This window comes from Sander lucioperca, chromosome 3, assembly GCF_008315115.2.
Source record: "Sander lucioperca isolate FBNREF2018 chromosome 3, SLUC_FBN_1.2, whole genome shotgun sequence".
Classification (NCBI taxonomy): Eukaryota; Metazoa; Chordata; class Actinopteri; order Perciformes; family Percidae; genus Sander; species Sander lucioperca.
The window spans coordinates 14,568,377-14,582,870 of record NC_050175.1 but is presented as its reverse complement, the minus strand read 5'-3'; the positions used below and the strand labels follow the sequence as shown (position 1 = coordinate 14,582,870).

The window sequence follows — 14,494 nt, the reverse complement described above, 5'->3', positions numbered from 1 at the left end:
AGGTGGCTCCCAGTGAGAGGGCGGTGGGTAATGAGTCCCCTACCACACACAGAACTGCTGCATTTATTAAGCCTAGATCCCATGGACCCATTTAGCTAATTGCATATCTGGGTCTGCTGCTTATCTATGAGATTGCAGAAGACACCAGACAATTAGTTAGTGGGCTTTGGTCAGTCTGCGCTGCAAGGCTTGACCTGTGATGTTTGCCATGATTTCAGACTTTTAATCCCTTGCTAAAGAGAATTGGAAAGCAGTAGCAGCAGCAGCATCGTCCTCGGTTTGTTTTCCTCTTGGTGTTGCTCCTCAAATTTCACCCCGTTTCCCTGTAGCATTTGGTTTCATTGCTGCAGTGTGGTGAAGCTGATGGAGGAGAGGTGAAATGATTGCATTGTCCTTGATACTAATGTTTAATGCCGAAGGAGGTGGTCACAGAGATGGTTATGTCCCAGCAGAACGACTACACTGAGCCAGTTGTCATACTAATGTGGACTAAATTAAGGAGTGTTCGACTAGATCCACATTTTGGATGGATTTTAGACGATTATAAGCTTGTGTACTTAAAAAGGGAATATCTTTTAACGGTTTTCAGCCCAGGATCATGAGACGCAGGATTTCCCCTGATGTAGTGCATCAGTTTGAAATTTGTAACTGGCTTTGATGTTATAATTAGGGTCAGTGGAGTCAAAAAGTTAAAGGAGTAGTTTGACATTTTGGGAAACACGTATTTGCTTTCTTGCCAAAAGTAAGATGAGAAGAAGGAAACCACTCTGATATCTCTGCATTAGATATTGAGCTACAGCACGCACATGCCCAGTGTATGCGAAGGGTCAGGTTATATGTGTTGTCCGACGTGTTAATATGGACGCAGAGCATTTCTGATACGGATTCTAAACGCTTGTATGGACAGAGATCGATTTTGTTTTAATAGGCCGTTTAAAAATGTAAAAAAATGAAAACATAGTAGTGTGGATGTAGCCTTAGCCCCCAGCCGCCATTAGACTGTGTGGGAGAGTTGCTTGCTTATTGGCATTACTGTGTGCAATAGAAATTAGGTAGTATGGTGAATTCAAATTAATGTTGTTGATTGGTGGCTATGCTTTTTTTTTTTTTTAATTACACCCACACACACACGCACACCGTCGCCACTTTGACCTGTGTGTAATCCAGCTGTGTTGATGGTGCGAGATGTTGAGAAGTCATAGTGGGCAGTTTATTAAAGCTTTATTAAAGCCTTATTTTTGGGGCTGGAGCAAAGTGTTTCTCAGGCAGGCACCATATTGTCTGACCTGTCCCCACTCTGTCCTCCTCTGCAGTGTGTGATTAATGAAACTGCAGGACCGACGGAACAATGAAGTCTCCAGTGGCATATTGTGCTTCTAAAGATTGCCAGTGGCGATGTGCCCCTGCGCCCCACCTCTCACCAGAGGAGTTTCCCATTTTTCATTCAATTTTTCACCAGGCTTATTTCCTGTCATTTTTTTTAGTTCAGTTAATCTAACAAGATATACTGAGAGTTAATTTAGATTTTTAAGCAAGGATTTACTGATGTCTGAGACGTCTCCCACCGCTAGGTGGTGTTGCATTTTGCTCAAAGCAATGCCCCTCAGGCTCAGAGAAGACAATTACAGGAATGCAAATGTCTCTTTAAGTTGTGTGAGATAAGGTTTCTCTCTCCTCAAGCACGTTCTGTTTAATTTGGGTGCTCACGTTTATTTTCCTGGAGGCAAAAAAAGCTTAGCATTTCTCCTTTGTCACATTATTTTCAGCTCTTTGCAGAGATTCCTTTCCTATTGTGTTTTTTGTTTGATCTGTGAGAAAGTTTCCCTCTAATGTTTTGATGTGGGTTTAATATCACATGAGGCCCCTGTTACTTGGTACCACTTATTATTACGGAATATAATCATTGTAGAATACAATTTAAATAACATTTGACGTATAGTACAATTTAAATGTTAGTAACACTGGATCACAGATCTTTGTACTTACAGTTTGAGCAAACGGATTCCTTGAAATGTCAGTTCCTGTTGTCTTTCAAATCAAAGGGGAACTCCACCATCATGTCATTACACACCAACATCTGTTTGCCGGTCTTGTGGAGTGCTACTGCTTGTGATCAAATAGTATTGCCTAAAGTTATTTGAGGTAATGTTGATTGGAGCTGAAGACTACAAGTCTGCAAATGTAACAAATGTGTGGGTGTGGAGTTAGAAAGAAGTGAGCCTACCGGATCTTTGTAGTGCGTCCCCTTATCACAATGCAGCTGTTTGGATTTGACGCTCTAAGATTACATTGTTTGGAATTCTTTGCTTTTGGATGGATTCATTGATGGATTAATATGTTACCGTCCAATTTTCCTGTGACCAATACTTAATACTATCACACCTGTGCTGTGTGTGAAAACAAATCACTTATGACTAACGCACCATTGCTTACAGCACAGTCTTGTTGAGTGTGTTTGTGAGCGTTGGTGTAACTGCAGAGTGTGCACAAGCTCCTGAGGGAGAGAGGACCTGCACAACAGTGAGAGCCTGCAGTGTGTTGCTTTTCCCTCCAATGATCCACCTTGAGTGTCTCTCACTTGTCCCCAATCAGTATCCAGCATGTCAGTTACAGCTCATGTCATTAACTCTGGGTGAGGGCTTTACACTGTACTGCTTGGCCAGGTGTAATAACCATAGACTGTTAAAATAGGTAATAACCCACACTGCATATTGTGAACTATTCTAGTTGTCCTGCTATGGATTATTCTAGTTCAGAACATTTGGAAACTTAAACTGCAGCAAAATACCACATACAGTATCCCGACCTGACTGCAGACCATTCAACACTTGACTGCATGTGGCACTGTCGCTGTAGTGTTATGGACTGTTGTTTTCACTATATTAAATGGACTGGACTTAAGGGGTGTGCAAAAAAAAATCAATTCACATTCGCAATTCAAGCTCTACCGATTTAAAATCGATTCATAGAATTCCAAAAATCGATTCATATTTAAAAAAAAAAAAAACATGCAATCACATGGGAAAAGTAACTACATTTACATACTGTGAATCGTTTTTTTTTTGTTTTTTTTAAATCGAGAATCATTTTTAAATCGAAAATCGTTTTTGCATCAAAAATCGATATTGAATCATGACATTTTCTGAATCGTGCACCCCTACTGGACTTTGTCTTTTTTACTAGCTTGGAGAAGATGGTGTGCTAGATTTAGGGAACTTATTAAAATGGAAATGACTATTTCAAAGAGTGCAAGAGCTGCGGTTTTGAATAGCAATAACATTAAGAATGTCTTTACAAGTGAGAGGTGAAAGGACTATTTGGTGACCATTTTATCAGCCATAATGTATACTACACTTGCACATTAAGCCAGATGTAGCTAATACGTGTTGATTCTTAGAGTAGCCCTAACTACGAAATAACCTCTTGGCTTTTGTCTGGTTAATGCTTTCTTGACAATCAGCCCATCCAAGCAACAATCAAGGTTTTGTCAAGAAATAAAATGCCACTGTTATTTTCATGTTTAAAAAGATAAAAGAGTGAACTGAAGCTTTACGCTCTTCAAAAAGACCTGAGTGGCAGGTCTTTTTCTACATAAACAAGCTAGCTGGTAACAGACACGTAGCTAGCTAGCTAGCTAGCTAGCTAGCAGCTCGTTAGTTAAACGAGCCACAGCTGTCAGTTAGTGGACAGGAGTCAGAACCTCGCAGTTAAAAGCTTAAGCTCTTCATATTCAACTATGAGAATTGTTAAATAGTTAGAAACACCAAGATAGTTTTTTTTGTCATAGTCAATGTGGCTATTTCCCATACCAATGATGATTTGTCACTGTTAGTAAAATGTATTTATTCCTAACATTGAACGTTTCCAAAACATTCCTTGAGTTATTTACATTTTCAAGGCATGAGGCTGAACTGATTCAGCTGGAAGGTCCAAAGAGGGACAGTGTAAGCAGTGATGGTGCTGCAGCTGCTATCATGCAGCCTATTTAGTTTTCAAAGTTCTCAGGTTTGCAAGTACATTGTCATCAATGTCGTGGTCATGGTCAGGGAGGGCTGATATTACCAAGGAATCTTTTGAACGAGCATTTTGTTTGTTTTTGTTTGTAATATGAATCAACCGGCAGCAACACTTTTAATGTGTGGTGCAAAATATCCAGCATTTGTAAAGTGACCAACCTTAAACCCCAAAAGGCTGTGCTTTTATTGCTACCTGAAGAACGCTGTCAGTTGGATTCCATTTAATAAAAGTTCTGACGGCTGTTTATTTGTTCATGCTGCTCTGTGGTTGTTACAACATTGTGTGGCCGGGGCAGGTTAAGTCTTTTAGAGCACAGTGGGGTCTTTTTGAAAGCTGCCATACCTGAAGTGCAATGGGTCACAATAAGCGAAATATCTGAGTTTGAGCGAGCTGAATGTAGCGAATACAATCGTCAAATTTTTTTTCCTGAGTTGCCTTGATAACAATGCTGTACAAATGTTTTTTAGAAAATCTCTGTGTAAATATGTGCCTTTGCCTCCACCAGTAGGACACCTGATTTAAGTTCAACCACCAATAACAAGTTAGAAATGTTCAGTGTAGTTTATGTATTGAATTATTTAACAATGCAATCATATTATGATATTTCAGTATTTTATAATTTATATTCTTCCTATACTGTATGTTCCAGTCTGCTTAGACAAACCTTATTTGCATTGGTGCATTGATACAGCTGAATTACAACATGTTTCTGTGTTTGATGAACATGCTTTTTGAATTTGCAGTCAGCCACTTAACCAGCTGTAATTGGCTCCTTATTCTTGACAGCAATATACTAATTAATTTGCATTTCTTCATTTTGTTTCGCATTTAGTTATCTGCATGTGCTGCCACATATGGCATAGCTACAGTTACAAATATCAAAAAATATAGTACTGAGCATTTTGTGCCTGGAGATCTACGGAGCAGGAACACTACTATGTGGGATTCATTTCTAATATTTGAATTAAGAGGAAAGATTGTAATTATTGTTATATGTAAAGCTACATATTGTGTACATTTATCTCACACATGTCTACCATTTCTCATTTCAGCTGTGAAGATCAGCAGACATCCAAGGCTGCATTTTCCTCAGCAATAAGGTAAGAAGCTGATGATGGGGGATGTGTGTGCATGTGTGTGTGTGTGTGTTTGTGTGTGGCACCACTTGCGCATGAAAGAGAAGTAGCTGAAAATATGTGATTTGGCTTTTCATGAAATTGAATTAAACTGTGAAATCACACATTTGAATAATTGTAATAGAAACAGCACTTTTAATGTTATTGACCTTGTGTTGACACAGAGTTGGAGCCAATTAAATTTTCTCATTTGCCAACAACTGTTACTATAGTGATACTATGTTACTTTGGCCCAATTCTATAAAAATTCACATTGTATCGCATACACTGTAGACACACATCTTGGTAGTTGAGTTACATTAGGTATAGTCTCGCTTTGCCAGACCCTCCTCCGCTGAAGGAGGGTCTGGCTACTCCACATAGCATTTGGGGATGGGAGGAAAACGTGCTCTGGTTTAAAGTGCCCGTATTATGAAACAATCATTTTTTTCTGGGATTTGGGGTGTTATTTTGTGTCTCTGGTGCTTCCACATGCATACAAACTTGGAAAAAAAACATCCATGCTGTTTTGAGTGAGATACGGGTTTCTGAATGTGTCCTGCCTTCAGTCTCCGGGTGAGCTGTTCAAAATCGGCAGGGCTTTTTTACGTCGCTAGCCGAAACGAGGTGGCTAACCGTAGCATGCTAGCTTGTTCTGAATGGCAAAACACTGCTACAACACACACTAGTTCACCATAATCTACAAAAGAACTACTTACATGTCCCTATTCTGCAGGTATTCCACGCAAAGTTGGAAGTGTGCCCTCGTTTAGAAGAAGTCTCCCGGCTAATCCTGCCTTGTACTACTGAAGTTGTAGAAACAAACAGCTAGCTAGATGATGTGATCTTACCTAGCTACTGCGCATGTGCGACTGCCAACAAAGATGCTACAGCAGTGAGAGGTCTCACTCTGTAGCTAAAACAGAGACCTGAACACAGGGTGAAAAGAGGTGCTGCAGCAATGTGCAGTACAACAAAAATATGGTATTTTTTGAAAATTAAACCATGTAAACCTATTCTGGTACAACCTCAAAATATAATTATGAAACTGAAAATGAGCATAATATGGCCACTTTAATGGCATTTCTTTAAACCAATCAGAATCGGCATGGGCGGTGCTAAACTCCACACAGAGCTGCTGCAAAAGTCGTGGGAGAGAAAACTCAGATTGGACAGATAGTCTAGCTAGCTGTCTCAATTTACCATGCAGAGATTGTAGGAGCATTTAACCATAGTCCTCATAAATCCACAGAATTTAAAATTCCAAAACAAAGAAAGCGGAAGGAAACGGAAAATATATGCATCCGACGGAATTTCCTGCAGCTCTGGAACAATCCCGGAAGTGGAAAGCGAAGGATATAGACTACATTAGGTATGGCTGGTAACATACCACTGTACTAGAGGTGTTCTATGTTGCATCAAGCCAGTGTTGGTGTACAATTCCATGTGATTGCTCTGTCGTCTGCTACATGTTTGTCTTGGCAAGACTCATCAGGATAAGGACTAGTTTCCAGCTGCCAGGGCACCATATGGAAGCATACTGTGAAAGAGTTGAAGCCTGGTATCTTTCCTCAGGATAGTTTTTGTCCTGCAGGCTCTTTGCTTTTTCCTCTGCTGCTTTTAATTGCAGCTATGGTTTGTCTGTATTTTCTCGCACTCATAGTTTGATGTTTTGTCTATTTCCTTTTTCTGTCTTTATGGTTCACTCTCTTACAATCACACAAACGCAGTGAAAGCAGCCTCCTGCATCCTACTGTATTAGTCCTTGGAGCCGTTGAGACTAAACCATCTACTTTCCCTCTGTTTGTTTGCCCAGCAAAGCAGTGTGTGTGCCTGAACATCTGCATCTCTCCATGACAGTATACAATAATGTACATTTTCAAGCTGACTTAGTGAGCTACTTTCAGAGGGCAATTACAGTAACTGGCAGCATCTGGTGCCCAGCCTCTCACTGTTACCACGCTCCACTCCACAAATGAGGTTTACAGTGGCTGTGCATTTTAGTTTTCCAACGATTAATGACCTCTGATGTTGATTTGTCTCATGCCATGCTTCAATAACAGCCAGATCTCAACTTAATTGATTGTGCATTGAGTCCAGCTGAAATCCAGTGAGACTACAGGTTAAATATTGGTTTTTGGAAGTAGTAAGATCCTCTGGTTTGTCCTTTCATATGTGTCTACTGAAAAGAGCTTCTTTTTCCCTTTTGTTTATGACAGTGTTTAGCATCGCTGCAGGTGGTCTGGAAAGCACAGGGCAGAAAACAGATCCGTGGTCTACAGTGTTTAAAACATAGACTGTATAAAATAGGCTTGAAACAAAACAATGTGTTTTTAAGGGTTATAAATAACTTGCAATTCTGACAGCACTTAAAAAAAGAAGAAATACAGTACATTTTAAAAGGGTGCCATGTTCTCAGTTTAATGCGGTGGAATGGAGTTCAAGCTATTGAGTATGTCCGTCTTTGTTAATCTCGTATCGCAATGTTAACGTTTCCGTAAATGTACAGTGGGGGTCCGTCTTGTACATATTTAGCTCTTCCCCTGAATCTGTCATGGAAATACTCTGTGAATACTAGTGTCAGTCTAGCCTCAGCCAGTCGTGTACTGTCCAGTAAGTCTGTTTGCTCACAGCTGATTGGTCAAGCATGGCCTGAGTTTATGAAAATGTGGTGCGACAAAACACTGGAAGTAATTCTGGATTCAATATTTACAGTATAGTTTCTGTCGTTCTGTAGTTTTTAAAAGCATTCTTAAAATATTTTTGTTGAAATGCATGTTGGCTACCTTTCCTATTGCTTTTGTTCATCAGTGAATAATCCATAGTCTCTTTTGGAGCACATTTAAACTGTCAGCTTTACCTTTTTGTTTAGGATTTTTGCTTCAGTAGAATGGCAAGGAAGCAGTCTGACCTGGCAGCAAATCAGCTTTCTATAATTTACCCATTTTGGAAGGAATTCAATTATCATCACACATGCTGTAGCGCCTCATTCGTTTTTTTTGGAATCTATAAACTACTAAGAGCTCTGCTATTGATGGGCAGTTGCGAACCTAATTTTGTTACCTATTAACTCTAATAGAATTCTTTTTTGTTACTGTAGCAGGCATAATTTTAGCTTTATTTCCTCAGCCAAGAGGAATAAAACATTTAATTGAAACTGGAACATGATTGTGTCTTTAGTTATGGAAAGTATAATTACAATGCGAGTAGGTTTATTGCATTTTAAACATCCTAAATTTGAGGGGTGGTGTTTGTTTCTGGGTGGTTGTTTACCGTCAGCCACTTTCTTTCCAACTTGGTCAATTAATTCTATAGACCTTTTTTAAGTGCAACTAAACAGCTCTGCCACGTTTTCTCTAAATAGTTCCATTCCCAGCCTGACCGATCTCATGTTTAGACGTTCCTCACAGAGTGTATTCCTCTGGACCTGGGCCAGTGGGCCCCAGCCAGGATCGACTCTGCAGTCATTTTCTGCAAACTGGGACTGCACCCAGATTCAAACTCAGTGGGGCTGCAAGAGGATAAAAATCGACATAACAGATCATTGTACTTTTTCATTATGAATATTTTTTATTATATATTCTTAACTGTTGTCACAGTAGACATTTAAGACTGTATAAAAAAACCAGACCTTAAATATCTTTGACTGCAATGTTTTGAACTATGGCTTGAACTTTAGTAACTATTGATTGTAAAGGCAGCGGTCACATCTTACTATGACCCGATGTTGTGGAATTATTGAGTCAACACAGCAGCATCATTTAGCAGCACTGTTGCATGCAGTTAATAAAGGTCTATTTCTCAGAACCTGGTGACAACTGGGTCTGTTACTCGGCTCTCTGTGCTGACTGTTTATGGACTTACAGGACGTGGTTAATCCATCAAGTGTTCCCTAAACAAGCTCTGCTGTACTTGACAAACAAAGAGATGATGTCACACACAGCAGAGCAGACAGGTTTGTAGCAAAACCTACTTGCTTGACACCGTTATACATTTCCTTTCAAGCTTATATGACGTGAGTGATTCACAACATTTTGGGTCAAGTATCAGTTAAAAGTACACAGCGCTATCCCGATTAATCACAAGAACTGTGGCAAACCAATTATTTAGTGCAGCTCCTAGTTGGATGTGAAATATTAGTGATGGCAGGAGAAGTGAGCATCAGGGCTGCGATGTGACTAATCAGTCAGTGTGTGTATTATTTATTTTATGGTCTTGGTGCCTCTTAACCAAGCCTGGAACATGACTAGCTCTTGACCACATCTTACTCACTCTTGACTCTTCCAAGCTGTCACTGCATTCCTTCCACCGACAGACATTTTACTGGTAAGCAGTGATCATGCCTCCTGGTGAGTGTGACCAAGGCCATCGACCGAGGCCGCCACCACCACCACCACCACCACCACAGCAGCTGGCTGGCACCGTCGCAGTGAATCACCTGTCTTTTCCTGGCAGGGTGGCCGTCCCATCAAGAGGGTTAATCCCAGATGCATCAGTGCCAAATATTTTAGAACAGGCCTCAGTGTCTAGAAACACATTGGCCTCCCTGGCATTCAAATTTAAGCGGCTACCATGGGTCTCCCCTCTGGATTTTTTTTCTTTTCTCAAATTATGCCTGTGTTTATGCGTGTTGAAACAAACAAGTCAAACAGCAAACCGCCTAACCCTGATATTTTTGCAATGAGAGGTTTCTGATATAAATGTGACCACTTGGGCGCCCGGATAGCTCTGTTAGTAGAGTAGGCACCCATAAATAGAGGTTTATTCCTCGACGCAGCGGGCCTGGGTTTGACTCCGACCTGCGGCCCTTTGCTGCATGTCACTCCCCCCTCTCTCTCTCCCCTTTCATTTCTTCAGCTGTCCTGTCAATAAAGGCCTAAAAATGCCCAAAAAGAATCTTTAAAAAAAACAAACACTTTTACAACCAACAAAATCTAAAAATGTTCTTGGGCTAGAAGCCTCTGAAATAGAAATTGGGCAAGTATAAGAGGATATCAGATTCTTAATAATGGGCCAATATTGGCCTGATATTGCGTGACACAGTTATATCCTTTTTCTGTTTGACCTGCAGATGTATTATCATGTTTTATACTCATTATACCTGCAACAGTTTCAATACTTTAATGTAGCATTACTGACTCCAACTAATGGCATGGTTCTTACTATCTCTATCCCCATCTGATTCTAACCTCAGATTCAAATAGATTTTAAAAGCAAATATGATTCATCCATACTGTATTCAAATCGGTCTTCATTCTGCAGAAGGCAGTGAAATTATTATTGAGGAAACGGCCTAGACTAAATCTTGGTCTGACAGCCAGAATTATCCCTGACCTTTAAACTACACCAGAAAGTCCCACAGGCAAGACAATCCCCTCAGTAACTGTTAAACGCACACCAAAGCACAGAGACTATGTGGACCTTTAGTACATGGCAGGTTTTATTGATTCCCATCTCCTTATAATTTGCCCATGCAACATCAGGGTCTAGGGATGTTTATGTGACATGGGTACAGATGGCCAAAAATGCCTGACTGGAGATAACCTAACAAACATCTCTGCCTCAGCCCTTTTTGATCCACACTATAAGATACAAAAACGCTAAAATACATGCTGGAGCACTGCTGGCTCTTTGATTAGCACATGAACTGGGGTGTAAAGCAGAAAGGAAGAATGATCTTTTAAATAAGTAAAAGCTGCAATACCACAATGTAAACCAACCCACTCCATTACAAGTAAAAGCATTGTAGAAGTACAGATGTTGCAGCAGCAAAACGTACAAAAGTGAGACTATTTGGTGAATAGTAACCTCTGCTGCTACAAATTACAGATATGGGATACTCAGCTAAACTACAGTTTAGCATTTAGCTAAAATCCAAAGCTGTTGTAACGATAATGCAAGTGAAAATGTATTTTTCAACATTTTTAGTTATAGTTTTATATGAATTACAGGCTAGGTTAAAATATCAACTATTTTGACCATTGTATCTTTGGCATAAAAATGGGCAACTTAAAGAAAATGCTGAATATATGCACAACACATCAGCTAGCAATAGCTTTAATCCACAAATATATCGAGCAACAAATATCAGTTAAACTCTAGGGTTATCTCATATCCATGCCTTATAACTATTAATAATAATAATATAATACTGTTAGTCAGGCTCTGTCTCTGTTACCATGGCAACCTGTATTTGAACACGTCCTCAAGTGGAAAAAGAGTAGTCAGAGTAATGTTAAAGGCTGAATCTATAGGGTACTCTAAGTGAAAAAAAACAAAGCAATGTTCTTTAAAGGAATACTGAAATGTGGGAGTGAGTAAGGGTTGTAATAGAAGGTTAACTCGTGAGTGGTGGCTCATGAATGCATAGTCTCTCACTGCCCCCCGTGTTTTTAAAGTACCAAGAGAGATAATGTGGTTTGGCTTCAGATTTCAAATTGATTCCCTCCTCCAGTGAAGAGGCTGAATTGATCCCAGGTCCATCCCTCTCTCGTGGTTTACCTTCAGCTTGGAGACACTTAGAAATCTAGGAGACCGTTTCTTCCCTTTTTATGACCTTATAAAACATCAACAAGGTATACATTACCACGTTAGGTGCGACTCTGTACTGTATTACCAACAAGCTCCATGTTGGCAGTGTTGGCCGACTGTTTGCCTTTCTTCTCCTCTGCATGAAATTCGACACCTGCGTTGGTGCTGCTGCCGACAGAGAGGCATCACCTGTTTGTCTGAAACATTTGCCATCTCATCATCTCTCTCTCACTCATACACATAAATGCAAATGTGCACACGCAAAAACACACAGGCAGATATGTCGTTTCTGTCACTCAGGAGGTGTGCAGTCTGTCACCTGACTCCACCACCAACCAGGTGGATAATAATGCTTACAGGCTTTGTTTCTCACATGTAGCTTCCTTTTTTTTTTTTTTTTTTTTAAGTAGAGGGGTGTGAAGATGTGTGTGCGTATCCTTGTGCATTTCTGTACATAAGTGTTAGAACTGTCTGGTGCCATGGTGAAGAGCAAATAAACTGGAGTTTTAAGCTGTAAATATTTGTATCCCCTCTGGCATGTAGGTGAAACCTATTAATTCAATTTGTCTCATCATTTCTGATGCAGCAGATTATTCTACACCCCAATTCTGGCCTTGTGCCATTTTAAGAAATGGATAAAGTGTAATTTGTGGACACATTTCTGCCACCATGCCCCTCCCTTACTCAGGAGCATAAATTAAAAATCTTTCTTGCTGACTGAAACTGAATTAATGATCAGCATGTTTTACTTTGATTCTAACAGAGAAAGCAAGCAAAGGCCTTGTGGAACCCAATCATAAATATTCCTTGACAAGATTAATTTGAAACCTCAAGCATGCATTCACTTCCACATTCATTCCTGTAGACTCTCTTCGTAAGAATACTCTTTGACAGATCTGAAAGACTTTCAATCAGCCTATATATCAGGCAGAGCGATATTTACCCAGTGCCCGCCACCCCATTCAGTCTGCTGTATGATGATGACCTCATTCTGAACTGTGCTGGCTCACTGGTCTGTGACTAAGACTGTATGCTTTAGATCAGTTCCATTTCTGCCCGATGAGTAGTCAGCGAGGGAGAGAGAGTCTCTAATGTGTTTTTTACGCTGTGTTTGCATGGAAATGACGACATTGGTGATAGAAAACTTTAACGTTTATTTGCAGCTGAGGTTATTTAAAAGAAGAGGCTGGCCTGCTCCGGAAAAACTGTTTGAAACTGATTCATCATTGAATGATAGTCAAGACTTCCAACACTACTGTACGTGTATATAGGAGGGTGTGCAGCTAAGAAGACAATGATTAAATATATTTAAACAGTTGAAAGGCCAATAGCGATAAGTAGCAATAGAACAGGTCAGCAGGCTGCCAGCTGTGCATGGGGCTCTAATAAAAGTGATACTCTGTATTTAAAGTGTTTGTCCTGTGGTGTTTTTTCAACTTTTACATAAGCATCAACACAAGGACAAAAGTGTAATGGATTAAACTGTGTTTGTCCGTACTTAATGTAATCTGCAAACTTTAGTTAAACCTAGCTATACTTGTGAAGCCATGGATCCTCTGATAGCCACAGTTGTCATTTCAGCCGACAAAATCTGCATTCACCTGCTGGAAATTAGATGCCCTGCTTTTGTTTACTTGTGTTTGAAATGCCAGAAGAATATAAAAAACATTGATAATTCGACAATTGACAACTTTCTCCTTGGGTGAGTTTTAAGTGAAAATAAAGGTAAGATACCTAGGGAAATTAATAGATAGAATAGAATACACTTTATTGTCCCTGATGGGGAAATTTGTCTTGGGCATAGTGCTACAATCTGCTGCTTCACAACACAGACACGTAACAGAGACACCATTCAAAATCAACACAAAATCAACCTAATATCAACATCTTAGGACATGAAGGACATATCTGACTGTACAGACAATGCGACATATTTAAAAAGTGACTGTAAGAATTTAAAGTGCTATGTGCAAAAAGTGCTGGTGTATTTATTTGCACTTTGCTCTGTTGTGCTAAGATTAGGTGGCATAGCAGCAAAGAGAGAGTCCAAAACGGATGCATGATGTAGATAAACAATACTGGTTTGTACAGAAAGTGGTCAAACGGTACAGAAAAGGTTCTAGTGGGGCATAGTGGGAATTCAAGTCTCAAAGTTAACTGAACGTGAAAGCATCTAACAGATTTCTTTAGCTCACATGAGCAAATCCACTGATTTTGATGATTCCGTATTACTGAATTTGGTGCGACAGGGTCCTATCACAAAGATTTCCCTCATAATACCTTAAACTAGTAACCTAAACTAATACCAATCTAGATGGTAATGATGAAGCCTGACAAAGTGGTGCATCACACAGCCTATTTATTATTCTGTAGCAAATCATATAAAATAGATGGATCATAATATGCGTCATGTTCCAGGAGCAAATTAGCCCACCCTCCGGCCATGCACTTGTTAGCCAGGAATACTTTTAATAAAGCTTGTGTTACAGTCTTTTAGTAGCAGACGTGTAGTTTAAACTTTCCATCTTAGTGTCTGCTATAAGTTTCATAACTTTTGAAATGGGGTTTCTCTACAGTCAGATTAATTTTAAAAAATATATTTATTGACTTTCCAGCAGCCCTTATCCTCACTGTATTTCTCGAGGCCATGTGTGGTGTCAGAGTGAAAGCCACTGTCATAAGGTTGTATTGTGCTGTGCATTTTTCCATTGCAGGGTGCCAAGTGCCATTGCTTTAGGTCAGAAACAATATGCTTTTAACTGCAAATTAGAAAATACATCTTTGCTATATAAGTCCAACTGCAATCAAATTTAGCCTAACTTTTTTGTCAA

General features: G+C 39.7%; 1 protein-coding gene across 3 annotated transcripts in view; it reads left to right on the top strand.

Moving 5' to 3' along the window:
* tln2a (talin 2a) overlaps positions 1–14,494 on the top strand; it is a 101,485-nt gene that overhangs the window by 18,846 nt on the left and 68,145 nt on the right. For 2 of the 3 annotated variants that reach the window (XM_035999336.1, XM_031314279.2), the window contains exon 2: positions 5,070–5,117. The exons of the other annotated variant lie outside the window; for it this stretch is intronic. The gene's annotated coding sequence lies outside the window, so the exon portion shown is untranslated. The remainder of the gene's footprint in view (positions 1–5,069; positions 5,118–14,494) is intronic. 3 annotated transcript variants of the gene reach the window in all.